This window comes from Eulemur rufifrons, chromosome 7, assembly GCF_041146395.1.
Source record: "Eulemur rufifrons isolate Redbay chromosome 7, OSU_ERuf_1, whole genome shotgun sequence".
NCBI lineage: Eukaryota > Metazoa > Chordata > Mammalia > Primates > Lemuridae > Eulemur > Eulemur rufifrons.
The window spans coordinates 254,073,753-254,100,979 of NC_090989.1; the positions used below are offsets into that span (position 1 = coordinate 254,073,753).

Sequence of the window (27,227 nt, forward strand, 5' to 3'; positions counted from 1 at the left end):
AATGGTTGCCCCATTGGCCCTGATTCTACCCTTTGAAGCCCCACACAAAAATAGATTTCTTCTTCCCTATGACAGCTATTTGGGCCATTTGGATATTCATAGACAGGGATCAGGCCCCCATGTCTTTACTTCTTCAGGCAGAATGCCCAGTTTATCCAGTCCCTTGAAAAGGACAGAGCTAAGCATTGGACACAGCTGTGCAGGTGGGGGTCTGCTCCATCTAGACAGGAGCAAGGCTGTCTGTCAGGCTCACTTCCGAGTCTGTGCTTGCATTGGCACAGCCTGAGGCCAATTAGGCTCCCCATGGGTCTCCCTTTGGGCTCTGTACTGGGTCACTAGGGGACTGCATGCACTTTGGTGTCAGAGTCCTAGTGGGCTGTGGAGGAGAGTGTCCTGGACCAGTGGCTGATGTGGGGTGGCCCTGGGTAAGTGGGCCCTCTCTCTGGGACTTGGATCCCTCATCTGTCTGACTACTTCTAAGGTGCTGTGTTTGTTTCCTGTGGATGCTGTAACAAATTTATTCCAACCTTGGCTTAAAACAACAAAAATTTGTCCTTTCACACTATTGGAGGCCAAAATCAAGTTGTTGATAGTGCCACTCTCCCACTAGAGTCTCTAACGGAATCCTTTCTTTGCCTCTTCCAGCTTCTGGTGGCTGCTGGCATTTCTTGGCTTGTGGCTGCATCCCTGCAATCTGCCTCCTTGATCACATTGCCTCCTCTTCTGTCTGTTTCAAATCTCTCTCTGCCTCACTTTTATAAGGACACTTCTCATGGGATTTAAAGTCCACCTGGATAATTCCAAGATAAGCTCCTCATCTGAAGATCCTTATTACATATGTATAGACCATTTTTCCAAATAAGATCACATTTACAGGTTCCTGGAAATGGGATTTGGACAGATTCTTTAGGGGGCTACCATTCAGCCTTTGGCTCTCTATTTTCTTTACTTTTGCAACTGTCTTTTGTCTCGATTATATTTGAATCTAGCATTCCAGAGTCACTGGCCTCAGGTCTTCAGTCTGCATGTTTTGTGTCTCTTCTTTTCTTCAGCATCCTGACTGCTGCTCTAAAGGGCTCCAGGGCTGTCCCGATCATCCCTGTTGTACAGATGTGGCTGGGACCTTCAGGGACTCAGATCTTTCTGGTCCACACCCTCATTTTCACCAGCATGTGCTGGCCGTCAGTGGAGTTTTTATCAATGGGAAGAAGAACCTGTGGTTATTAAAATATTCATTGCCGGTTCTTAACACTTAAGGAAGATCCCACAGTGAATGCTTTGGACCAAGAAGGGATACATAGAGGAAAATTTTTGTCCTCACCTTTTCCCCCTAATTTAGTCTGAGATAGCTCATTGAATTTGAGGGAGTTATGTATATTCTCAGTGCCCAAATACATATCTCTTTCTGTAAAAAAAAAAAAAAAAAAAAAAAAAAATCAGGAAATGCTCCTTGGCAGCCCCGAAAGAACATTGTAGTATGATCTTCTTGCCCTACAACTAGCCTCTTTCAGAAGCTCCATGGTCCTTTAAGTGTGATCTCCTGTCTTTTGCTGGCTTCTGGGCTCTCCAAATGCAACTCACACTAAAATGTGCTTTTCTCTAAAAAGGGAGCATACCACTTTGTTTGCAGTTGACATTCTAGAGCACCCAAAAAGCCTAGGGGTAAGCAAGAGTGCTAGGTCTGGTGAAGCTGCTGGCAGAGCTGAAGGAAAGCAGGGGGTGGATCGTGGCCTTCAAGGGTCTGAGCACTGGGCAGCTTCAGACTCTCCACTCATGGCTGTTCCCAGGATTCCTGTCTCATGTCTGCCAGAGCCTCCTCCTGGACTGCTGCACCACTCCGTTCCACGTGATTTGCTAAGAAAGGCCTGCGCAGGGATGGGGATGGGCAGGGAAGGTGGGGCGGGAGGAGACAGATGAATCAGACAGTCCCTGCCCTACCTGCAGCTGGCAGTAAGTCAGTGCTGGGCAGGGTGCTGTGCTTTACAGAGACAGGTGGGAGCCCAGAAGAGGGCTGGCCATGCTTTGGGCGAGATCCAGGAAGGCTTCCGGAAGGGATGGGCATTTGAGCTGAGCCCTAAGGGGTGAGTAATAGATAAAGAGGGGAAAGGCTGATAGGGCAGTACACCCAAAGGTGCCCGCAGCTGTTACCCCACCAGGGCCTCAGATTGCCCCCTTCCTGGTCCATTCCACTGGAGCTGGAACTAGAAGATGCTCAGGTTTGAAAGGGACCTTAAGAATCATTGAGTAAGGCAGATAATCAGATTGTACTGCTTGGAGCCCTAAGGGTGGGGGAAGGAAGAAGTTCAGAGATCTCTGCTTCTCATTTTACTTGTTGGGTTTAAAGAACTGATTTTTCCATTTTGACAAGGCTCGTTTGGTATAGCCACTTGGAAATGTCCCCACATGGAAATGTCCTGCTTTGTCTGGGATGTCTTTTCCAGGCTGAGGGAACCTTCCCTCCTGCCTCCTCATTCCTCCAAGGTAACACTCCCCGGATTGCGTAGTCATGGGCTGTTGCTGTGAACCTGCCTCACTTGACTGTGAGTCTCTCCCAGGCAGGGACTGAGCCCCCCTGCTCCTTCAATCCGGAGCCTGGAACAGGGCCTGGTCCAGGGTGGGGGCTGGGGACTTACAGTGCTAAATGGTGAAATGAACGAAATGAATGACTGTGACTACTGCCTTAGTTGCGTCTGGCTCCCAGCTGTCTTCATTGCCCTCTTGACAGTGACCAATGCTAGCCTGGCTAAGTCAAGAACATCTGTGTTTCTCCATCTTATACATTCTCCTGGAGATGGTCTGCCACGTCAGCCGGGTGCTAGCAAGGACTTGGAGGGTGGTGCCCGCTCTCTGTACTTTCAGAGGATGAGGAAGCTGCAGAGCTAATGTCCAGTCTCTGGAGTTGCTTTCTGTTGTCTGAGACATGGCCAAGCTGACCTGTGAACTCACTCACCTGGTCTAGCTGGCTTTTTTTGGTACCGTATTGCCTTAGTACTAGGGTCAGAGAGGCAGTAGGGTGCAGAAGAAAGCCCCTGGGGTTTTGACTCCATCAGACCTGGGTTTCCTAGCTTCATGATCTGAGGCTCGTTATTTACCTGCTTACTTACTTGATTATCTGTGCATCTTAAACTCACAGGAAAGAAGACACAGGGAGGATATGATCCCTGTTTTCTACCTGCACATGGTAAATATTCAATAAATGTTAATTTTCTTTTTATATTATCTCAAGGGCTGTCATGAGGAAGAGAGATAAGACTTGTTCTCTGTGATAGAAGCTGTCCAGAATAAAACTTAGTTTTCTTCCAAGTTGTCATCCTTTCCAAATTTCATCAAGCCTCCCAGTTTCCTAATTCCACAAGCTTACAGCACTGCTGACATCTTTGTTTCTTTCTTTCTTCCCCCTGCTAACGACCACCAACTCTCTGTATGAATTTGAAGCTTGCTTCCTCTGGGTCTGGGCCTCAGTTTCCTGTCTGTGTACTAGGTTATTTCTCAGGTTCTTCATATCCTTGACACTAAATTTAATTCTACAGCATAGATTGATAATCCATGTCGTAGCTGGTTCTGTGCTGCTAAAACAGAGTAATACAGACTGGGTAATTTATAATGAACAGAAATTGGCTCATGGTTCTGGCAGGGGTGGGGAACCTGTGGCCTTTAGATACATAACTGTGGCCTTTTGACTGAATCCAAATTTTACAGATTTATTAAAATCCCTTTAATAAAAGGATTTGCTCTATAAAATTTGGATTGAGTCAAAAGGCTGCACTTAAGGATCTAGAAGGCCACATGTGGCCTTAGGGCCACAGGTTCACCACCCTGTGAGGCTGGGTAGTCCAAATTGAGAGGCTGGTATCCTGCAAGGGCTGCATTATTCCATGGTGGAAGGGCAAAGAGAGGGTGAGAGAGGGCAAGAGGGGGTGAACCCACACTTGTGATAAACCCACTCCCACAATAATGATATTAGTCCATTGGTGAGGGCAGTGCCTCCATGATCCAAACACCTCTCATTAGGCTCCATCTCCCAACACTACCACATTGGGGATCAAGTTTCCAACACGTGAACTTTGGGGGACACATTCAATCCATAGAAATCCACTATGTGGAGGGGTGATATTCTGGGCCTCAAGGCACACAGGGGTGGAGATACAGCTTTGTAGACAGATGTCACAGCCCAGTGTGGAGACAAACAAGCGAGTCAGCATCATGGGGATGAATACAGGGCTGAGGGAATCGGAACTAGAGCAGGGAGGTACTAGCCACTTGAGAAATGTATGGGCTCATTGCCCTTAGGGAGGAATTCTCTAGAAATGTTTGTTGCTTGCATGAAAACATGATAGAGAATAGGTCCTCCCAGGTGGCATTAGGACTTTTTGCTTTGAATTGGAATTATCAGTGTGGAAAAATCCCAGCAGAAATGGCCTATGTTAGGGGCCTTTTTTCCTTTCTTTTCCTCCTGCCTTTCTGTAAAGAAAAAAAAAAGTCCAAATCTTCAGAATAGATTGACCTTTATGTACAGAAGCTCTTGGGATATGCAGCTCAGTTTAACAAGTACCATTTGTGTGCCTAACTGAGAAATGTCTAGGAGGATGCAGAATTACACGCCTAAAGAGAATTAATCTATCTATTGCCATGATTGTGTTCAGAAGCTAATTTTCAAAAACAATTTCAATTTTCCCAGCTGTCTGGATGACAGTTAGATGCATACAACCTGTGATGCTCATCCTCTCTCTTGTATTTATTCTGCCCAATTTAATTTGGTTAGATTCTATAAGCTTTTATTGATTGCCTATTATTAGTCCAGTGTTGAGAGCCTAGGCCCTAGGGGTATGAGAGAATATATCCGTAGCCAGAGATTTCTTTTCTAGTTAGACTATAAGACTTACACCCAAGTGAGTGAACAGAGTGATCTGTTCACTGGGGATTGCTAAGTAGATTGGTGTGAGTGCCAGGATTCCTGCCTCAGGCAGAGAGGTCTGGATAGGTGGATGCTGAGGATGGTTCTCCAGGAAGCCTTTTGGAGGAGTCTGCATTGGAGATGGGCCAGGTGGGGACTGCAAGCCAGAGTTGAGATGGAGGGGGAAGAGAGCAGATTGGCAGGTGAACTCAGCATGTGAATTTGGCATGAACTAAATTTTCAGTCTCATCCTCAGCCCCTCATTCTCATGCCTTAAAATGAAAGTATTCCTTCAACACACGATGCTCTAGCATGCCTCTGGATTTTTGCACATGCTATTCCCTTTGCCTAGCCTTCTTTTTTTTCTCATCTACCAGTAAAACTCCTATTTTTCAACTCAAGGGTACTTCCGCTGTTTGGACCTCATTATTCTCCCTCTCCTGACTTCTCAGAGTGTTTTATCTATGAGTGTCATAGTGGCTTCTCATAGGGACAGTTGTCCCTCAATATTCATGGGGAATTGGTTCCAGAACCCCCCATGGTTACCAAAATCTATGGGTGCTCAAGTCTTTTATATAAAATGGTATAATATTAATATTTGTATATAATCTATGCACATCTTCCCATATACTTTAAATTGTCTCTAGATTGCTTATAATACCTAATACAATGTTAAGTGCTATGTAAGCAGCTGTTATACTATATTGTTTAGGGCAGCAGTCTCCAACCTTTTTGGCACCAGGGACTGGTTTCATGGAAGACAATTTTTCCATGGACCGAGGGGTCGGGAGCATTAGAGTCTCATAAGGAGCACACAACCCAGATCCCTCGCATGCACAGTTTATAGGAGGGTTTGCGCTCCTATGAGAATCTAATGCCACCACTCATCTGACAGGAGGCAGAGCTCAGGTGGTGATGTGAGGGATGGGGAGTGGCTGTAAATACAGATGAAGCTTCACTTGCTCACCTGCCACTGCTTACCTCCTGCTGTGCGGCCCGGTTCCTAACAGGCCATGGACTGGTCTGCAGCCCGGGGGTTGGGGACCGCAGGTTTAGGGAATAACATCAAGGAAAAAAAGTCTGTACATGTTCAGTACAGATGCAACTATTCAATTTTTTTCTAATATTTTCAATTAGCGGTTGGTAGAACACATAGACATGGAGGGTTGACTGTGCTTCTGCCTTAGTGTGTTGCCTGGAGCATGACAGACCCCCACGAGATAACAGCTGAATAAATTAATGACTGAATAAATGACTGGTTATTGGGTTCTGTATCTGGCTCATCTGCTGGAACTGTGAAATGTTTCCTGAGAGAGGAGTAGATAGCACCAGGGTGAAAATGTGGGTGGCAGGTACAGAGCAGGGAGACCACTGGGCTGTCCTGGCGGGATGAGAGAAGTACCCTTTGGAGAGGGAGTAGGATGTCAACTTCCTGATGAATAGAAGCACACAGTAAAAAAAAAAATACTCTGAAAAATACTATAGGCACTAGACATTTGGGGAAAAATCTGCCTCCAGAATAATCAAAGAACTACAAATAAAAGCAGCAATAAAAGCAAATCAAAGAACTGCAAATAAAAACCCCTTTATAAATCTACTTAAAATCAGGGGTCAGTGAGCAATTGGGGATAGTTTTCCTATTGACTGAGGGAGTGAGAATGGAATAACATTTCTGGAGGGCAATTTGGCTATATCAAAACTTTAAAAAGCTTGTGTATAGTCAGTCTTTCACTCAGCAGTGCCATTCCTAGAAACTTATCCTAAGAGAATAACTAGAGATTTATCATGCAAAGATGTTTGTCACATTATTTGTAATACAGACAAATATCCAGCAATAGGGGATTAGCTTTAAAAATGGCACTTCTATCTACAGGACATAAAAGTAATGTTAAGGAAATGTTTACAATATACTTTTCAGGTTATACACCAGGATATAGAGTAAGTTCCCAATTATGTTGAAAATGTATATTTTCACACAAAAAGGCTAGAAGGGTAATTAGCAACTTGTAGATTTTAGTGGATAATTTTTATTTTCTTCTTTCCTAAAAAGAAAAATTTCTACCAGGCACATGCATTAACTTTTATAATTAGAGTATTATTTAAAAAGAAGAGATAAGCTTTTGGTGAGCATTGTTTGAGCTTCAGTAGGTTGGAAACTAGATGGGCACATCATTTATCTTGCTAATTCAGATGGGTAGTGTTTTCAGAAGGAAGAGTGGTCTTGGGTCCATTTGTGTGAGTATATTTATAGAAGTGAAAGCTTTGGGGGAAGGAAATAGATTGATTTTTTTTCCCCTTGAACTTTTGAAATTATTTTTTCCACTCCATTTGTAATTGAGCCCGGGGAGCTATTCTTATTTCTTCCTTTCTTGGGCACTGCGTTAGACCTAAAAATGTTAACTGGCTTAGGATGTGGGTTTTGCTAAAATGATTCCCCTTGAAGTCTTCACTGGACTCTCTCTCATGCCTAAAAGTGGAGTCCCAAGGAAGACCCCCCTTTCGAAATCTATTTTGCTTTTCTACCTGATGCATTTTGTTCCCAAATTCCTTGGGAACCTTGAATTCTCTTCCCAAGTGAGAAACCACTCCTGCATTGTTGTGATGGTGGACCCCATCAGCCACATGTAGGAGACTCAGAAGTGTGCACCTGTACTGGGTGCTGTCAGTTGGAGAGGTTTATTTAGGGGCCAATTTGGCATCACCTTATCCTGTGGACGTAACATTAGTCTGCAGAAAAAGAGATCAGAGCTGGGTAGAATCTCTTTAAATATTAATTGTAGTGATGCCTTTTGCCACACATCTCCAAAGAGCTCTGAGCATTTCACAGACATTACCTCATCATTAATTTTCACAGTGTTCTTGGGTGAGAAGCTGATGGCAAGGATTATGGTCTCCATGGGGGGCAGAACACAGCAAATATTAGACAGTTAAAGTAAACTTAGGAGTTTTCCTGGCTGGATATCAATTGATAAAAGAAAATAGAGGCAGTTTTTTTTAGTGTATTCTTCACAGTTGTTCTCTATTACCCACGAATTAAATTGCCTTCCTGCATTTTACCCCACAAACATTTATTGAGTCCCTACTGTGACTGAGGGACAGTGCTGAGCACTGTGACTAGAAGTGAAATTTAACTTCCTTAGTCTCATGCTTAAGGCCTTTGGTGATCTGGCTTCTACCTGCCATTCTTACCCTGATACCTCAACCTCTCTTCACACTCCATTTGTCCCTCACACCCCTCGTCCTGAGCTGAACCCTTGGTCCTCAGGTTAGTCCCATGCAATCTCCCCTCTGTGCACTTTCTATGCTTGTCCCCAGGCACTGCCTCCATTGCCTCTTTCCCCACCCTGCAGGTCTCACCTTCTTGCACCATGGTCTGGTCACCTCTTGTGCAAAGCCGCCCCTGACAGCTCGCTGCACTGTACCCACAGCTGGATGTGATCTCCCATCATCGAACTCCCAGGCCTTCCACCAGCCTCTGTGCATTGATTCTTACCATTTTTTACCTTGTATTTTAGTGGTTTATGTACATTCTCTGATGACATATCAAGCGTCTTGACTGCGGGGATAGTTCCATTCATCTTCATGTCTCTGTCAGTGTTTTGTACCCATGAGATGTGCAACTACTTATTGTGTAAAAGGATGAAATGGGCATAATTTCAGGGCAGAGGTCACCAGTTTGTGCAGAGCTCTGTGGGATGCAGAGGTCAGAGGTCATTGATAGAACCCCACTTGACCTGACCCCTGCTTTGATCCGTTTTCACTGAAGCCCGTTGCTGCTTACCAGCCTGTTCTGTCCTCCAATTGTATCAGTGCCAGCACCATCTTTCATTTAATGCTTGTGTATTAAAAATCATTCTTCTCTCATGGTATACTGGGAAGACACAGGAAAAGAGAGACAATTGGAGCAGTTTTAAGAAGGTTACCTCTGTGCTTATTTCTTTTCAACCTCTGTTGTGCAAACCATCCACACTGCTTGGGATACTAGAATTGCAAAGGATTTTATCCAGAGTATTCTCTGCTCATGAGCTGGCACGAGGGCTGAGATCGTCTTGTGCTGCACCTGTGGCAGGCTATGTGAGGCTGGGCAGGTTATTTAATCTTCCTGTGGCGTCATTTCCCCATCTGTTAAGGGGGGATAATGCGCTTGGGGGTGACCTACCTCTCTGGGATGCTGTGAAGCTTAGCGAGCTAATGCCATTGCTATTAACTTTAACTGAAGATGACTGGGCAGAACCAGCAGGAGGCCAGATATTCTGTGCACAGAACAAACACTACATCCATAAAATGGATGCATCGTAAGACCTTGGCTGTCATCTTCTGTGTTGCCCTTGGCACAGAGGAAGCCAGTTTGCCAATCAGGAACCTCTCGGGTTTCCTCTCTTTTCTGGTTCAAGTGGCTGAAGCTTTGAGAATGAGCATGGCACCTGGGGGACTTTTGGGCCTGTCATGCTGAAAGGAGACAAGCCAGACCCATGTTGAGAGGCACAGCTGCAGCTGCCCAGTATCAGCAGATGAGGAGGGCCACGGCTCTGTGAGGAGTGGGGCCCGTGCCACAGAGAGACCGTCCAACTTTGCCCACATGGCCCAGCACTACATTTTGCTTGGGCTTATTGACAGGCTGTGGGAAGGTCGAATGATATTCACATTCTTGTGGCCACAATCTTGGGAATGTGGCCTTTTATCTTTAAAAATAGCTATGTGCTGGGAGGCCCAGTATCCTGGGGTGGAGGGGAGATGCCAACAGCGGGAAGAGCTGCGGATTTCTTTCTTTGGAGGAATCCCTTCAGCTCTGCTCTACTGGTGAGTAGATGTTTTCTCATTCTGTAATGTGTCCTGTTTTCTCTAGACTGGTCTCAGAAAGGGACCTGTTTTGGTTCTTTTCAGTTGTAATATCTTCTCTGTATTTTTTTAAAATCTATTTTCATGGTATATTTGTTCTTGAGCACTTATCCTTTATGAAACTTTTATGAAACCTGTTTGAGTAAAGGTTCTTTCAGTCTTTATAATTGCAATTTATTTGTCATGGGTTCTTCTGAAATTTAACTGGTAATTATTTCTCATATTTGTTTTGTGCTTTTAAATGGCAATGTCTATAATCATTTTACATGTAGATAGGATAATCATTAAATACTTTTGGAACTAAATTGCCAACAGGTTGTCAAAATTGTAGGATCATAGGATGTAAGACTTGAGAGTGGAGATTTTCTTTCTTTTTTTTTTTTTTTTTGAGACAAAGTCTCATTCTGTTGCCCGGGCTAGAGTGCCGTGGCGTCAGCCTACTCACAGCAACCTCAAACCCCTGGGCTCAAGCGATCCTCCTGCCTCAGCCTCCTGAGTAGCTGGGACTACAGACATGCACCACCATGCCTGGCTAATTTTTTCTATATATTTTTAGTTGTCCAGATAATTTCTTCCTATTTTTTTGGTAGAGACGGGGGTCTCGCTCTTGCTCAGGTTGGTCTCAAACTCCTGAGCTTGAATGATCCACCCGCCTTGGCCTCCCAGAGTGCTAGGATTACAGGCGTGAGCCACCACGCCCAGCCGAGAGTGGAGATTTTCGGTTGAATATCTCTATGTTTCAGATGGTGCAGTGATGTCCGGAGAGGGTAATGAGTGGTCTTTGGTTACACAGCTAGCAAGTGACAGAATCAGGACTTGAACTGAGATCACCTAACTCCCTTGTCCATACTTCTCTGGTCTACTCTGTAGAATTTAGCCTCTGGATTACAAATAAGAAGCCAAAATCACTATCTGAATTAACTTTACTGTATGTCTTAATCTAATTAAAATGAATCGTCTAGCTTTAGAAATGCCAGTGCCATATACCACAGCTGATCCCTTGACCTTGAATCCTTTGATTCATTTGACGATCTACATCAATGATCCTTCAAGTGTGGTCCCTGTCAGTGTTACCTGAGAGCTTGTTAGATGTGCACACTCTCAGCTCTACCCGAGACCTATAGAAACTCTCAGGGTGGGTCCCAGCAATCTGTTTTCACAAGTCCTCCAGGTGATCCGATACTTGGTAAAGTTGGAGAACCCCTGCCTAACACCACTTAAGTCATACCCTCCCTGTGTTTGACAGCCAGTGCAGGGACTCACCTTGGCTCTTTTGTGGATTTCAGGTTTTCTTCACTGCAGAGGGAGTTTCCCTGTTGCTGCTGCCTGCTTTTAATAATAATCCCCCTTTTCTGCTTCCCTGCATTATTCCGGCTACTACTACACACGCACACACACACACACACATACTCCAGCTGGAGTGAAATATATGTGGGCCTATAATAAAGGTAAATAGGGGATTTCAATAGAAATAGGTTTGCAGATAGAAAAATGTCTCAACCGCTGAAATATGTTTTCTATAAGTTTCAAAACTTGCTACTTCTCTAAGCACAGTAATAAATTGCTTTGGACTGTATTGTACTATTTTCTATCATTTGTTTATCTTATTTCTTCATTCAGCAAATATTTTAGTACCTTATATTTGCATTGCATGTGTTAAGTGTGAGAGGGAAATATATTCAAGTTTATAGTTTTTATCAGGAGGTAGAGAATGTGTTCAGAAATAACTATAAGCCAGCCAGTGATAAATATATGAGAATCATCTTTACTAAAAGGATTGTGGAAACCTAGAGACGGTAGAGAGTGTGTTGTGGACATCATGGAAGACTTCATGAAGACAGCAGCATTTGGGTGAGGCTTAAAAGGAGGTAGGAGTTTGACATGGAGAGTTTGAGGGTGGGAAAAGAACATTCTAGTGAGAGGTGGAAAAAGATAAAAGCACGGCAGGGGTGCTCAGTGCAATTTGTTTGGATTGGGGTTATTTGAAGGTGATTAGAAGGAAATGAGGCCGTGGAAGTAGGTCAGTGTCAAAAGGAGAAGGATCTTCAAATACCCACTTAGGAGTTTGCTCTTTATCTTGAAGGCAATGGGGAGCCATTGAATGGTTTCAAATAAGGGTGAGGCATGAGCAGAGCTGTGCTTTCAGTAAGGTTAATCTGCCATCAGTGTATGAAGTAGATTGAAGTATATGGGGGTGGAGGGCAGGCTTTTGTTTTTATTTTGTAACTATTATGCAGCAGTTTGTTGATATATTGAATAATTGTCTTAATGTTTAATTAGGAGGTAATTGCTTTTCTTATTATGATCATTGGATTTTGAAATAAGTATCCAGGGCATAGATTATTGTCTGGGAGAATGCAGCTCTAATTTTATAATGGGGAATCTGCTGGAAAATTCTGCATAACAGAATGGTTTTATAGGAAACTTCCAGAACTAACGTCTTCCTTCCTTCTTTTCTTTTTAATATTTTCTTTTAAACAAAATGTATTTGTAAACATTTGAGTCAGTAATGACCTAGTAATGCTAGATCACATAAAGTCTACAGCTATTGAACACCTGAAATGTAGCTCTATCTTGCTTTTACCTACTGAGCCTCCAGAACTGTTTTCCCTCTCACCCACAGACTGACTTTGTTAAAGCTCCTGAATCAAACTCATTTTACAAGGATCTGCCTTATTTCAATGGTGGCTCTCATGGCAATAGTTTTAGGATATTGGAATTTCATGAATTTTTATTTATTTATTTATTTATTTATGTTTTTTTTGAGACATAGTCTCACGATGTCACCCAGGCTAGAGTGTAGTGGCGTCATCATAGCTCATTGCAACCTCAAACTCCAGGGCTCAAGCGATCCTCCTGCCTTAGCCTCCCAAGTAGCTGGGAATACAGGTGCACACCACTGTGCCTGGCTTATTTTTTCTAATTTTTTTGATAGAGACAGGGTCTTGCTCTTGGTCAGGCTGGTCTTGAACTCCTGAGCTCAAGTGATCCTCCCGTCTTGGCCTCCAGAGTGCTAGGATTACAGGCAGGAGCCATTGCATCTAGAAAAAAATTTAAATGTGCTGTTACTTCTAGTGTTTGTAGTACAGAGTAGACTCTGTTACTGTTGATTTCTTCAGTAGGGCCGTCTTTATAGGGCCTAGGCTTTGGCTAATTATCATCAGTGGTTTCAGTCATTTAACCAGTATTTACTGAACATCTATTAAGCACTGAAGAATCACAGGGAATCAGACAACCATGGCCCTGCTCAGATGGAACTTATATTCTAGCAAGAGATACATACAAGTAAATAGTCAAATGTAGTCTGAAAAGGATAGTACTGGATACCGTGAGTGCACCACCCCAGAGTTGGAGGTCAGAGAAACCTTAACAACAAGCAGGATATGAACCAAGACCTAAAAACCAATTGGAGTAGATTAGTGGTTGCCTAGGGTTGGGGGGTTATTGGGGGAAAATGGGGAGTGACTGCCAATGGGTATGGGGTTTCTTTTTGGAGTGATCAAAATGCTTCACAGTTGATTGTAGTGATGGTTGCACAATTCTGTGAATCTACTAAAAAACATTGACTTGTACATTTTAAATGGATGAATTGTATGGTGTGTGAATCACATCTCAGTAAAACTGTTTTAAAAAAATCAATCGGGGAAGCCAGGAGCAGGAAGACTGTACCTGGCAATGAAATAGCACATGCAAAGGCCCAGTGGCATGAGCGAAAAAGGAAGCGGTTCAGTAGGGCTTGGAACCCCCAGAGGTGGAGAGGAAAGCAAAGAGGCTGCAGAGGAGAGTGGAGTCTGAACAGGTAGGGCCTTGAAGGCTGATAAATAATAACAGCAGCTACCATCTATGGAGTCTTTATCATATGCCAGGCACTCTTCTAAGCAGTTTACATGCATTAAATCATTAATTCTCACAATCACCTTGTGAGGCAGGTGTTATTTTTATCAGCATTTTATAAGTGATGAAACCAAGGCACAAAGTGGTTAAGTAACTTGTCCATTGTCACAGATCTGGTAAGTGGCAGAGCTGGGATATGAGCCCAGGAGGTCTGGCTCCAGAGTTCACACTATAGACCTAATAAATGATCTTAAAAGTTATGGAGTGACATCATAGAGTTTTATGCAAGAGAGTGACAAGATCATATTTACATCTTAGAGAAAGATTACTCTGTGGCACGTGGAACAGATTAGAAGGAGAGCAAGACTGAAGGCATGGAGACTAGTGCTGCAATGATCCACATATGAGGTCATGTCAGCCTGAACATGTGAGATGGCAGGGGGACTGGAAAGAAGTGGATGGAGACTTCACAAATGTTTAGGAGCTCACATTAACAGGAACTGGAGAGTGGCTGGCTTTGTGGGGAGGGTAGAAAGACTCTCAGATGGGTGCTTGCATTTTGGGGTTGGGAAGTGGGGTGAGTAGGTGTTTGATAGTACTCATGATGTGGGTGCCCCAGTATGGGCTGGTTAGTGTCTGCACAGGAGAGAACAGATTAGACCTCTGACCTCTCTGCCAGTCAGAATCATGAAATCAGAGGTGGAAAAGGGCATTAGAATCCTTCTAGAGATAGAGGTGGAAATGGAGGTATTGTGAGGAGAAGCGACTTGCGGAGATTCACACAGGAGGTGGTACTGGGGCAAAATGAGCTGTGCACCTTTGGGGGCTCAGGCTGGTGTGCATTTGCCTGCCACATTGCCACTCCCCAGGGAGCCTTTGCTCCATCCCTTGAAACTTTGATTCTTTTCCCAGAGATCATCTCTCTGATCCTTAAAAGAGAGGTATTGCTGTACAAACAATAATAATGGAAATTAAAATTTTTTAAAAAATTGAACAAAATGTGGTGGCAAAAAAAAAAAAATTACTGCCTAAACTTAGTATCCATCAGATCAAACTTGTTTTGTATTCCCTGCCTGTCTATGCCCAGCATCACTTTACAGTGTACCTAGAGCATATATATGGCTTTGTAGCCTATGGTGTATATCCTACATTGAATCAAAGGCTTTTGATGGAATGTTAAATACTTTCTGGTTAGAATTTTTTAAGAATTCAAGAAAGAGGATGTGCTGTATGTTACTTAACTGTTCTCCTGTTGTCAGTTATTTTGTTTTTCATTCTTAGAAGTGCTTTGGTGAGGATCTTGTTGCATAGCCTTTTCCTTCTTATTTCCCAGCCATGATAATCTCTATGTACTTTTAAAGTGGGGGGACCCAGACCAGACACTTTTCTCTACTGAGGTTGGGGACAGAGGGCAGAATGCTTAATTAGGGCTGAATTTCTGAGTTTATGGGCCTGGTGGTTTTTTCCGTGATCTCTGAATCGCGTTGGCATTCATTCACAGCTGTCGGCACCGCTCCTAATGGCTGCCACCTCCTAGCAGCTGACCCGATTCCCTGAATCATTTGCTGTAAACTGGGCAGTTCTACAGGAGGGAGAAGAGGTTTCCGGACAGAATGCTTAATTAAGACAGCCAGAGTCGCCCGTTGGCCTGAACCCTTGCACAGGGTCCTGATTGGCAGGCGGCACCTGGAGTTCTTGGCTGTCTGACAGCAATCAGCCGTTCCCAAGCCCCATGCAGAGATGAGCAAGGCACACACTGCCCTGCTGTCTGGCAGGAGTTGTTTCTTAGACTCCCTAGAGCATTTTAGACATCCCTTTCTTATGGGCCCCACACTCTGCCTTATATTGGGTAGGAGTTATTTGTCTGTGTGTCTTGTCTTCTCTGTAACACAATGAACTCTTCAAGGACAAGGCCACGTGTGGTTAACCTCAGTCTCCTCTACCACACCCAGCAGGGGTCCCAGAGGAAAGAAGATGCTTGATATGAGTGGAATGAATTGCATGGATTTTTTCGACCAAACCCCTTGACTTGAGATGGCTACAGACCCTTCAAGTTAGAGTCTGAAGTCCAGGGAATGAACTTGAAAAGTCCAGGGACTAGGAGCCCAGAAGCCCATGGCCAGTGACAAGTCTATGGGAAGGGTGAGGATTTTCTGAGAAGGTACTTCAAGGCCAGGACAGAGCCTTGATGTCACAGGTCATGGGCAAGAGCTCTATGAAGCATATCTTACACCCACCCCGGGAAGCCAGTCTCAGTTTCTTGTGCTGTGGTTGTGGTGGTTATTGTTTTTTAATATGATAGGTTTGTAATCCTGCCTTCCTTCTCCAGACACAGATATGTGGAGTTAAATCTCATTCCACCAGGGTAGCAAGCAGCTTCATGTAGGCAGCTCTAGGAGTCCTCCGTCTGAATTTCTCAAGCATTGTAATCCCTGTGGGTTTTGTTTTTGGTGCTTATGGTATCAAACATGCCCAGAGGCTCTTGAAAATTAGCTGGTGTGTAATGACAATTGATGAATCATTTGATAGTAAAAAAACAAATCTAGACTTTGAGTTCACATTCCATAATTTTCTTGAATTATGCCCAGATGGTTGTCAAGAGAATTTTTAACAGACTCAGGGCATTTGTAATAACCAACAAGTCTATGGAGAGGAAAAGAATGTCATATTGAATGGCAAAGCAACACTAAAGACCGAGGGACTTTATAATCTCTGTGCTGGAAAGGCCCTAATAGGTTTCTAGTCCAGCTCCTGGATATTTTGTGTGGCTTTACAGTAGTAGGTGGCACCAAGGAGAATGTGTTATCATGAAGGTCCTAATTGTCACATCTGTGGACCTTTTTCAGGATGACTGTCTTGGCTATGTTTGACATGGTTAAGTTGTGTACTTGTTTTTTGTGGTAAGGTACTTATAACATAAAATTTACCATTTTTACCAATTTTAAAGTATTCAGTTCAGTGGCAGTAAGTACATTCACGATGTTGTGCAATTATTACCACTATAAGTCTCTATGTAGACTTGCCTATTCCAGATATTTCATATAAATGGAATCATACAACATGTGACCTTTTGTGTCTGGCTTCTTTCACTCAGCATAAAAGTTTTTGAGGCTTGTCCATGCTGTAGCATGTATCAGTATTTCATTCCATTTTATGGCTGAATAACATTTCATTTTATGGGTATACCAGTGTGCTTATCCTTTCATCTGTTGATGGATCTTTGGGTGTTTCTATCTTTTGGCTATTGTGAATAGTGCTGCTGTGAACATTAGTGTGCGAGTTTTTGTTTGAACATCCGTTTTCAGTCCTTTTGGGTATATACCAAGGAGTGGAATTGCTGGGTCAAGGTTATTCTAAGTTTAACTTATTGAGGAACCACCATAATGTCTACGTAGTCTTTTTGGACCTTTCTTCTCCCTGGGCTTCTCAGGTTGCTCTCAGGCCTCTCTGACCATTCCTTCCCAATTTCCTTTGTGACTTCCTTAGTTCTTCAGCTTCTGAAATGATGGTGCCACCATCATTCCTTCCTCAGCTCTGCTCATTCTACCCTTGTGGTACTCAACTCTAGCTGCACATTACAAACACAAAGGGCTCCTTTAGCAAACCCTGCCCAGGCCTCATGCCAGACCAATTGAATCAGCATCTGTATGTATGTGGGGGCTGCGGGGTAGACCCTGGGCATTGGTCTTATGTAGAGGTTCCCGGTGATTTTGATGTACAGCTTGTCCCTGAATAATCATTCATTTCATGGTTTCAACCTGATGACTGTCCCATTCTTATTTTTAGCTACAACTATCTACTGGACATTTCTACAAATGTCCATCATCTACCTCAAATTCAGCTGTTCCCAACCAAACTCCTCTTCTTTTCTCTAAAACCTGCCCTTCTCCCAGTGTTTCCTCTCTTGGTGAAAGGAGCCATCCAAACCAGAAACCTGATGGTTGTCTGTGCCTTTTCTCTTTCCCTCATTCCAATTTCCAGTTGGATTGATTCATTCATTCATTCAATAATTCATTACTCACTAGTTAGGACTGAGGGCAGTTGGAGAGGAATGTAGTTTAGGAATTATGTTAAGACAAAGCAACATAGATGGAACAGTTACGTAACTGTAGACAAGACAACAAACTTCTGAAATTAATACTAACATAATAGCTATGGTTATTGAGACTTTCTTTGTACCGTGCATTCTGGTAGAACTTTGTATATATTATGTAATTTACTGTGAGGTAGGTGACATCAGCTCCATTTCACAGCTAAGATAACTTGTCCAAGGATGCAAGGTCAGTATGTGGTTGGTAAGAGTTGGGGCTGGAACTAGTGTTAGGCAGATAGCTAGGACGCTTGGCCCTTCTTAGGGACAAGGTGGGCAACTGCCATACCTGGGGGAGTAAGGAACACTCTACAAATCTGCCAATCATAACTGCAAAAGAATGCAGAGGACTCTATAGCCCATAGGGCTAGCAGCTCATGGGAGAGATCCGCATGCGTAGTAGGACTCAGGTCATGTAACTCCCAACTGTCCATCAAAGTGGTTCCATGATGACATCTGAACCATGGGGAGGTCCCTACTGGACACTATAAAACAAGACCCAAACCATAACCAAGGTCTCTTTTGCTATGGTCGTCATCTATGGCATATGTATCTTGCTCTGTAAACCTATGTCTTGCTCTTGCTCTATAATCCTATCTTGCTCCCCCTCAATACATTTTACTTTGTGCTTGCCTTACTTTGGTGTATCTGGTCATTCTTCGGCCAAGAGCACACCAAGAACCGAGAACACAGAATGAGATTGCCAAACCTGACACCAGGACATGTCAAGGCCGGTGCTCTTGACATGAGAGTTTGCTGGGAAAGAACTTTGAACCAGCAGTGTGTTGTGCTGTCAAAGCTGGAAGGAGGAAGATCATGCTGTTACCACCAAATGAGCTCATCCATGCCCCTGAGAATGCTTTGAAAACTACTGGGGATGGTGCAAAAACCTCACAACCTTTGCTTGTGTCTCTAGTAGATCACTTTTTCCATTCTGCCCTGAATTAGGATTAGGTGTCTATATCTCTGACTTCCCTGGTGAACTGCAGACTCCTTGAGGGTGAAAACTATGCTTGCTTATCACATGTCCCCTCGCAGCCCCTGTACCTGGCACATGGTTGCTGATCAGTAGGTGTTTCTTGAATGAGTCTGTGGACATTAGAATTGACTCAGAGAGGGAGAAAGGGAAACAGGATCCATGGTGACTTTCTCCAGGTGTGTCAGGGCTAAGCACTTGACTAGAGATTTGACTCAGAATTGGAAAGAAAGGGCAGAGCCCTATGGCTCTCTGGAGATATGCATGAAAGATCTCTGAATGAAATTCAGCCTGACCCCTGAGGCATTGGTGCTAATTCTATCCCCCTCTTCCAGGACTTATCACTTTCTAACATTCTCCATAAATTTCCTTTATTATGTTTATTGTTTCTTATCTAGTGGGAACCTTTACTAGAAAGTAAGCTCCACAAGGGTAGTGAGTTTTGTCTGTTTTGTTCCCAGTGTATCTCCCAAGACCTAGTAGAATAGTGCCAGGCACATAGAAGGTACTCAATAAATATTTGTAGGATGAAGGAAGGAAGTGGAGGTATCCCCGGTGCAGGAGTCACTGCAGAGTCAGCTGCACCTCTGCCATCAGAGCATTTTCCAGGAAACTAATGTTCTGTGTGAGGCTCCTAAGTCAGGTCAGGGCCCAGAATAGCCCCAAATAGATGGTGCTCAGTCTGGGCCCTCAGCTTTTCCAAATAAGCTTCTCAGGCCTCATTCTCCCCATCAGCCTTTTAAGGCCCAGCACAGATGCTTCAGGCAAGGAAGGGCCTCCAGTCCAATTTCAGCGCTCCCCTGATCTGGAGGTGATCTCCCTTCGTCAGAGCTCCTGCCCTCTGCCCAGCCTCTCTCCTGGCCTCACCATCTACTGTGTGTTGGAGCTGCCGGAGGGCAGAAACTGCAGGGGATGCATCTTCCTGCTCCCTGCTGACATTGGCACAGCACCAGACGTTTGCTGGGTGATGGTTGAGGGAACAGCGAACTGCACAAAACCGATGAGAAGGCTGGTGGCCATAAAGCATTTGGGGAACTGTAGTTTGTTTAAAGAAACTTACAACTTGAAAGGGCTTTGCAGTCATGTGTCTAACCCTTTCACTTTTCTTTTTCTCCTTTGCTGACATTTATTTTGTAAAACACCTTTATTGCGATATAATTCCCATACCATACAATTCACTCATTCAGAATGTACAACTCGGTGGTTTTAATTGTACTCACAGATATGTACAAACGTTAGCATAGTCAACTCGAGAACATTTTCATCACCTCAAAAAGAAACCCTTTACCCTTTAACTATCACTCCTCCATGCCCTGTTTCCCCCCCTTAAGCAACCACAAATCTACTTTCTGTCTCGAGTTCCCTATTTGGACTTTCATACGAAGGAACCAATCACAAAAGACATGTGACGCGTTTCACTTATCACAATATTTTCAAGGTTTATCCATGCTTAACCCCTTAACTATACAGGGAGGAAAACTGAGTCTTAGAGAGGGAAGGGACATAATTTGAGTCATGTGTCCAGCCTGTAGCAGAGCAGGAGCCTGACTGCAGATTTCCTGTCTCCTTGTACAGTGCTCTTTACCTAGACCAGGGTGGAGACAGGGGGTTCAGCAGGTGCATCAATGTCATTTGCCATCCATCTTTGAGGCTGCTTGAGGGGACCCAGCTAGATAGCCATGGTAAGGTGAGGTCTTGCGGGTAGCAACAGTGTCAGGGACTGTGTTAGTGTCAGCCCTTTCCCACATCTTTTTTGGGACTTGCTATTCATCTGATAGAGTGGATGACTTGTGTCACCAACTTGCAGTCTTCTACTTGGAGTGGCCTGGGTCCCTGTACCCTCAGATTGCTAGCAAGAAAAAGGCACAGCCAGGTCCCCATTAGTGCTGACTGTTCCTGCTGCCGCCCTGTAGCTCTCAGGGGGCCATGCAAAGGCCATCTGTACTGAGCTAGATAAGAGGCTAAGCCCTTTCTAAGAGACTTCTAATCCTGTTAGGCAGATGTGAAATCTGAGGGGCATGACGATGCCCTGAACTAGTGTTCCCAAAGGTTTATCTTTGTACCATGTGACACTCGAGATGATTTTAGGAGATATGTGAATGAACGTTTTTTGTTTAAATTGTTGTTTACTTATTTTAATGTGTACCAGGGAAAACAACGTAGCCAGCATGATCAAACCTGCGGTTTAATGAATAATATTATTGTCTAAGATGAAGCTAAAGTAGGAGGCACCTTATCATAGAATCTTTTTATGCAGACTGTGTATGTTACAGATGTGGTGGTCTGGTAGTTTGCTGACTGGCAAAAGTCTAAGGGAAATTTGAGATCAACTGTCTTTGGGGAGTGCTACCCCGGGGTGATGGTGATCCAGGGTGTGTTCCCACGAGCCATCTCCTGCGTCTCCTTTTCACCTGGTGCAAGGCAAGGTGAGATGGCAGAGGGTGCTGGTGGCCAGAGCTTCTTGACATGACCATGACCAAAGGGCTTAGAAAACCTAGAGAACCAGCTGTGAGCCACTGGTTTTTCTTTGGTCCGTGATAAACCTCTTTTCATATATTCAAAGCCCTTTTCTCTAACAACAACAAAAAAAGTTCCTGTTGGAGAAAGAGGCTTTTAGAAGGAAGAGAAGATGGGAGAGGAACAGGGATGATATGTAGTGCCATTCCAAAATAAGAAATGAAAATAAAACAATTTCACTTAGCTTTTCCTTGACTTTCTGTGACCACTAGTGAAAGACTTGACTGAGATCCCTGAGATAGGGAAGAGAGATTTGAAAACTCCTTCATGGGATCCTGGTTGCAATTACACATTGAATAATAATCACATAGTGTAATAAATAAGTCCCTCTGACTTTCTAAGAACTATATTTTCTGATAAAGCATCATCTTAGTATGCTTAGTATTTTTAAGAAATTTATGCAGATGTGAGACTCCAGCCCATTATCTCTCACTGAGCTATTTCACTGTAATGAACCAAAGCAACATCAAATGATTGAAAGACATTAGAAATACAGAGTGCCCCAAAAGTCTCCATACAAAGGAAAAATTTTATAATAAAGGTATATTTAGCTACAATTTCCCATTTTCCCTATGTATGGCAACTTTTGGGATACCCGTATAAATATGAGCTTCCCTAAAATATTTGTCAATAACTTTTTCTTTGGGCTTAGAAGAGTCAAGAATTCAAGCTGCTTATTGTTCTGGTGTTCTGATCTTACCATGCCATTTCAGATATCCGTAACCTGCCATTATTAATTCAACAAATATTGATTGAGCTCAAGGCATTCTGCTAGACCCTACAGGGATTGTAGAGAAACAGGGTACTTTTCTTCTACACTCAAGGAGTTTGCAATCTAGGGAGCAGAAAACAAGACCTGAATGCATATGAAGTTAGACAACACAAGATAAGAGCTTAGAGGAGATGGTCACAGGCTGTATGGAACAGTAACACAACACAGCAGCACTGTGATTGGGGAACCTGGTGGGACATGGTAGATCAGTGGCCAGGAACTCGTACTGGGTGTAGTGGAGCTCGAGCTGGGTGTTGAAGGTTAGATAGGATTTGAGTAAATTGCAGAGAATGGGAGATGACGAACAAAGACACAAGGAAGAGTTCTCTACCTAGGGCTTTTCTGAGGGACAGAGAAACATCAGAACAAAGAATTACATAATAGAAGGATGGGGCCTTGGGGTCCCTTTGGCCACTTTGAGGAAGTTCTTTAACTTCTCCGTGCCTCAGTTTCTTATCCTCCAAATGGAGTTATGGAGTCCCACCAAGTGGAGTTGTCATGAGGAGTAGATGAAATGCTACAGGTGAAAATGTTAGTTTCCCTCCCTCCTCAAATTGGTCAGGAGTCAGGAGAGGAGTCTTTTGGGGCAACAGTGGATGATCGAGTTGGACATCTGGAAAGAGGCTGGATTTTAGAGATGGGAAGCCCTGGAGGATTTAAGGAGGAAAGTGACAGAATAATACAATTTTAGAATTGGCATGAAACTTAAAGAAGTTCAATGTTAAGATAGAAGAGATAGCCAGAGGTTTGGCAGCTTGTGTAATTCTAGGCTCAATTAGTGGCAAAGACAAGAAAGAATCCAGGTCTCCTGATTTCTAGTTCAATGCTCTTTTCAGCATTCCCTAAGTTTTATCTAGAGCGATGTTGGAAATGCAAATTCTTGGGCCCCACCCTAGACCTACTGAATCAGAATCTCTGGGACCCAGCCATCTGTGTTTTAGCCAGCCCTCCCCATGCTTCTAAAGATTTTAGGGTTTTACTGAGAAAAAATGGGGGAAAGATGAGAAAAACAGATTTCTTATAGGAGTTGGGGTATTACTTACCATCAAGGAAAAGGGAACAGAAGGTGAAGCCGTGTGCCAGAAATAAACTTCTTTTTCCTTTCTTTTTTAAAATTAAGGTACAATTCACATACCATAAAATCCATCCATTAAAGTATACAATTGGTGGTTTTTAGTATTTTCACAAAGTTGTGTGACTATCCCCACTGTCTAATTCTGGAACATTTTCATCACCCCAGAAAGATACCTCTTACCCATTCATTAGCAGTCGATTCCCATTTCCCCTTCCCCACTGCTCTGGCAACCACCGGTCAATTTTCTATCGCTATGGATTTGCCTATTCCGGACATTTCTTATAGATGGAATGGTATGGTGTGTGGCCTTTTCTGTCTGGCTGCTTTCCCTTAGCATGTTGTCAAGGTTAATCCCTGTTGTACCATGTATCAGGACCTCATTCCTTTTTATGGCAGAGATAAACTTCTTATACTTCAAACTTTTGCCTCAGACAAACTTGGTTATACAACTGAGCTCACACTACCTTGGGCACATTTGCATAAACCTTTATGATGTAAAGCATTGTCACATCATAATGGAATGTAAGCCTTACACCAACCCTGGCAACATAGCTGGGCAGGGATCATTATAATTGTATTCACGGATGAGAAAACAAGTCAGAGAGGACAGTGTTGTGTGCCAGTTCAGTGTACTACAGTGCCTGTCCATCGAAGGGTGAGTAGGAATTTGATGGGTAGACAGGCAGAGGGTGTGGACTAGGCAAGGGAAACAGCATCTGCAGAGGCATGAGGGCATGAGTAATCAGGGCCTTTGGGGGCAACACTGGATAATTCAGTTCTGCTGGAGTGTACAGCATGGGGGAGATGACACGGGCAGATAGGCAGGGGCCAGATCATCAAGACTTTGACTGCCACCCCACAGCCAGGAGGGAGGCAGTGGCATGAAGAAGTCGAGTCCAGCTCCAGAGACAAGCAGGCTAATCTGATTTTGAATTCCAGTTCTGCCACTTCCTTGCTGTGTGCTCTTAGCCAAATTACTTAACTTCTTTGTGCCTCAGTTTCCTTTTTTGTAAATGAGAATTGTTATAAGCATTAAATAAGATAACATGTGTAAATTGCTTAGCCCAGTGCCTAGCACATAGTAAGTGGAAATGGTAGTATTGTTAATATAGTTGTGTTATTAATATTACTATAATTCTTGAACTTGGACTTTATCCTACAGATGAAGGGGAACAGCTGGAGGATTTTGAAAATAAAAGTGACATGAGTAGAATTACTTGCTTTATCACTGTGGGAGTTATATGAAGGATAGAATGACGGAGGGTAAAGCTGGAAGCAGGGGGACTGGCTGGGGGAGTACTGTAGTGTTTCAGATAGAGTGAAAGTTTGAACTATGGCAGTAGCACTGAGAAAGGAGAGAAGGTGAGAGATTGAGATAATTAGGAACAAAGTCAACGAGACTTGGTGACTGGATCCATGAAATGGGAAAAGAGTCAAGGATGATTCCCATATTTTTGATTTGGGCAGTTAGAGAGTTAAAAGGTGATCTCCTTCAACAAGATCTTCCACTTTAGAGGAGAGGATTTTGAGGAATAGAACAGAGAAAGATGGTGAATTCTGTTTTACATATAACTGGATCAAGTGCCTATGGGACATCTCGGTTGAGATACTAAAAAGGCAATTGGTTCTCAAAGCAGCTGAAACTGTGGGAGTAAATGAGATTGCTCACGGAGAGTGTTTGGAGCAGTGAGTCCCAAGTTTTGTTGTACATTGGAATCACTGGTAGTTTAACTGGAATCACTACCAGTTTCTGGGTCACACACTCAAAAATTCTGATTTAATTGGTCTAGGGTGCAACCTGGGAGCTTTTAAAACTCCTTGGGTGATTCTCATGTGCAGTGACATTTGGGAATCATTGGTTTAGAAACAATAGGTACCATTTATTTAGGTGAAAAGGGAGCTGAGAACCAAACCCTGGAATCAGAGGATGGAGGGAAGAGTTTATGAAGAAAATTGAGTAGGTGTAGCCCAGGAGGCTGGACACATGTCACGGAGCCAAGGAGGAAGGGCCAAAAAGTTTCAACACTTTCATTTATGTTAGTTTGAGAAAATGCGACTTTGGTGATTTATTTCTCTCATTATTCAAAAGGCTGGATATTTATCATGTATTTTGGTTTCTTGTTTGTGTTTTGTTCTTGTGTCAGCAATTGGTTTATATCCTTGGACTCTGTGCATATTGGAGATTCAGTGTTGTAAGAGGTTTATGTTTTATTATTTTTTTCTGTTTATTACTCTTTTGTAGAAGATTCATCATTCCATTTTGTGTTCCATTCATTCATCATTTATTAATTTAACAGACATTTACTGGACTTATTGAATGTCTATTTTATGTTAGAAGCTAGAAATACAAAGATGACTAAGACAAAAATCCTTGTTTCCAAGTTGATTATGATCCGGCCCAGACCAGCTCACAATCTAGATTCATCTCTTCTTCTAAATCATAGAGTCTCAGACTTGGAAGGCATATATGGATCTAGTCCCCATTCAATCTTGACTGTTCCCTATAGGATCCCTGACCTGCTGCTGTCTTTTGTATTGTTGTACACCTTGGTCATGAAAAGCTCTCTCTCTAGCAGGGCAGCCCAATGCAGTTTTGATATCTCTGATTATGAATTCTTTACAAGATGGACAAAATAGGTAAAAGCTAAAGCTGAATAATGGATACATGGAGATTCGTGATACTATTCTGTCTGCTTTTGTGTATGTTTTAAAATTTCCTTAAGAAAAATTAAAGGGACGATTTATTTCCATTGAGTCAAAGTTTGTCTTCATGAGCTTTGGATGAGTTATTACTTTAGGACCATAAAGAACAAGTCCAGATTCTTTTTATACATGAAGTCCATTCCAGTATTGGTGATTATTCCTAAAGGCTCCTAATTCTTCACAACTGAAAAATTTTGCTCAGGTTATTTATTATCTCCAATATTTTGAAGTTGAGTCCCATATACAATCATGCTACCTGCAGACACTTGTGGAGTGTCTATATTTTCTATATTTATCTCTCATTTCTCATTCATGTTGCATTGTACTGGTCAGCAACTCTAATGTTGTGATGAATATTGTAATTTTGTTTTGTCTTTTAAATGAAATGCTTCTATTTTTCTTTCTAAAATAATATTGAATCACCTGGTATTTCTGTTTGTTTGTTTTTTTTTTTAATTAAGCAAGGAGATTAGGTTACATGTAACAAATGATTTCTGGCTTCTTACGAGATAATCATTTACCTTATTTTATTATTTTCTTTATGAGATAAAATGTATTAATAGTTTTCTGTAAATTGAGCTTTCCTTATTTTCTTAGGATAAATACAACTTGATTATAGTATATAATCTTTATAATGTGTTGCTGCTGGATTTTGCTGGTGGCAATTATTTTGTTTGTTTGTTTGTTTGTTTGAGACAGAGTCTCGCTGGAGTGAGTGGCTCGCTAGAGTGAGTGGCTAGAGTGAGTGCCGTGGCGTCAGCCTAGCTCACAGCAACCTCAAACTCCTGGGCTCAAGCAATACTTCTGCCTCAGCCTCCTGAGTAGCTGGGACTACAGGCATGCGCCACCATGCCCGGCTAAATTTTTTTAATAAAAGGAAGTTTATTAAGAATTTTAAATGTACACAAAAGTAGAGAGAATTGTAAAATGACCTTTATGTCCCTATCTCCCTCCCAGCCTTAAGAATTATTAACATTTTCTGACTGAAATTTTATTTCACTTTTTATGTTTCATGAATGAGATTGACCTATGATGTCCTTTTTTTAGTGTAATCTCTGTCAGATTTTAAATATGAGGTTATCTTTGCATCATTAAGAAAACTTGGTAGTATGTCATCATTTTCTCTGTTGAGGAATATTGTCTATTAATTTTGAGAGAGAGTTTGAAATAATTCTTTGATGAACACACCATCCATCAAGTTCTCCTTCAGCAAGATGTTCTACCTTAGAGAAGGGGATATGGAACATGTGGGGTTTTTTCCTTTTCATAGATTTTTAAAAAAAAATTTACTTTCCAGATTTCTTCTGCAGATATATTAATAGATTTACTCAAAGTTTTTATTTTTTTATTTTTATTTTATTTTATTTTTTTTGTCGTTCCAGTTCTTTGCTTTCAGAAATAAAGACATTGAACTGCCTGTTTCAGTTGATCAAGCTGAAGCTGATCAGCCTTTGGGTACCTGAAGTTAGAAGTAATTTGTGGAAACCATAGAATAAATGAGCCGAATACACTGACCATCTTGCTAGG

General features: G+C 42.7%; 1 protein-coding gene across 3 annotated transcripts in view; it reads left to right on the forward strand.

Moving 5' to 3' along the window:
- The window catches only part of FRMPD1 (FERM and PDZ domain containing 1), a 134,360-nt gene that overhangs the window by 44,601 nt on the left and 62,532 nt on the right, over positions 1-27,227 (forward strand). The window contains exon 1 of one of the 3 annotated variants that reach the window (XM_069474451.1): positions 9,117-9,694. The exons of the other annotated variants lie outside the window; for them this stretch is intronic. The gene's annotated coding sequence lies outside the window, so the exon portion shown is untranslated. Of the gene's footprint in view, positions 1-9,116; positions 9,695-27,227 lie in introns of those variants that run through there. 3 annotated transcript variants of the gene reach the window in all.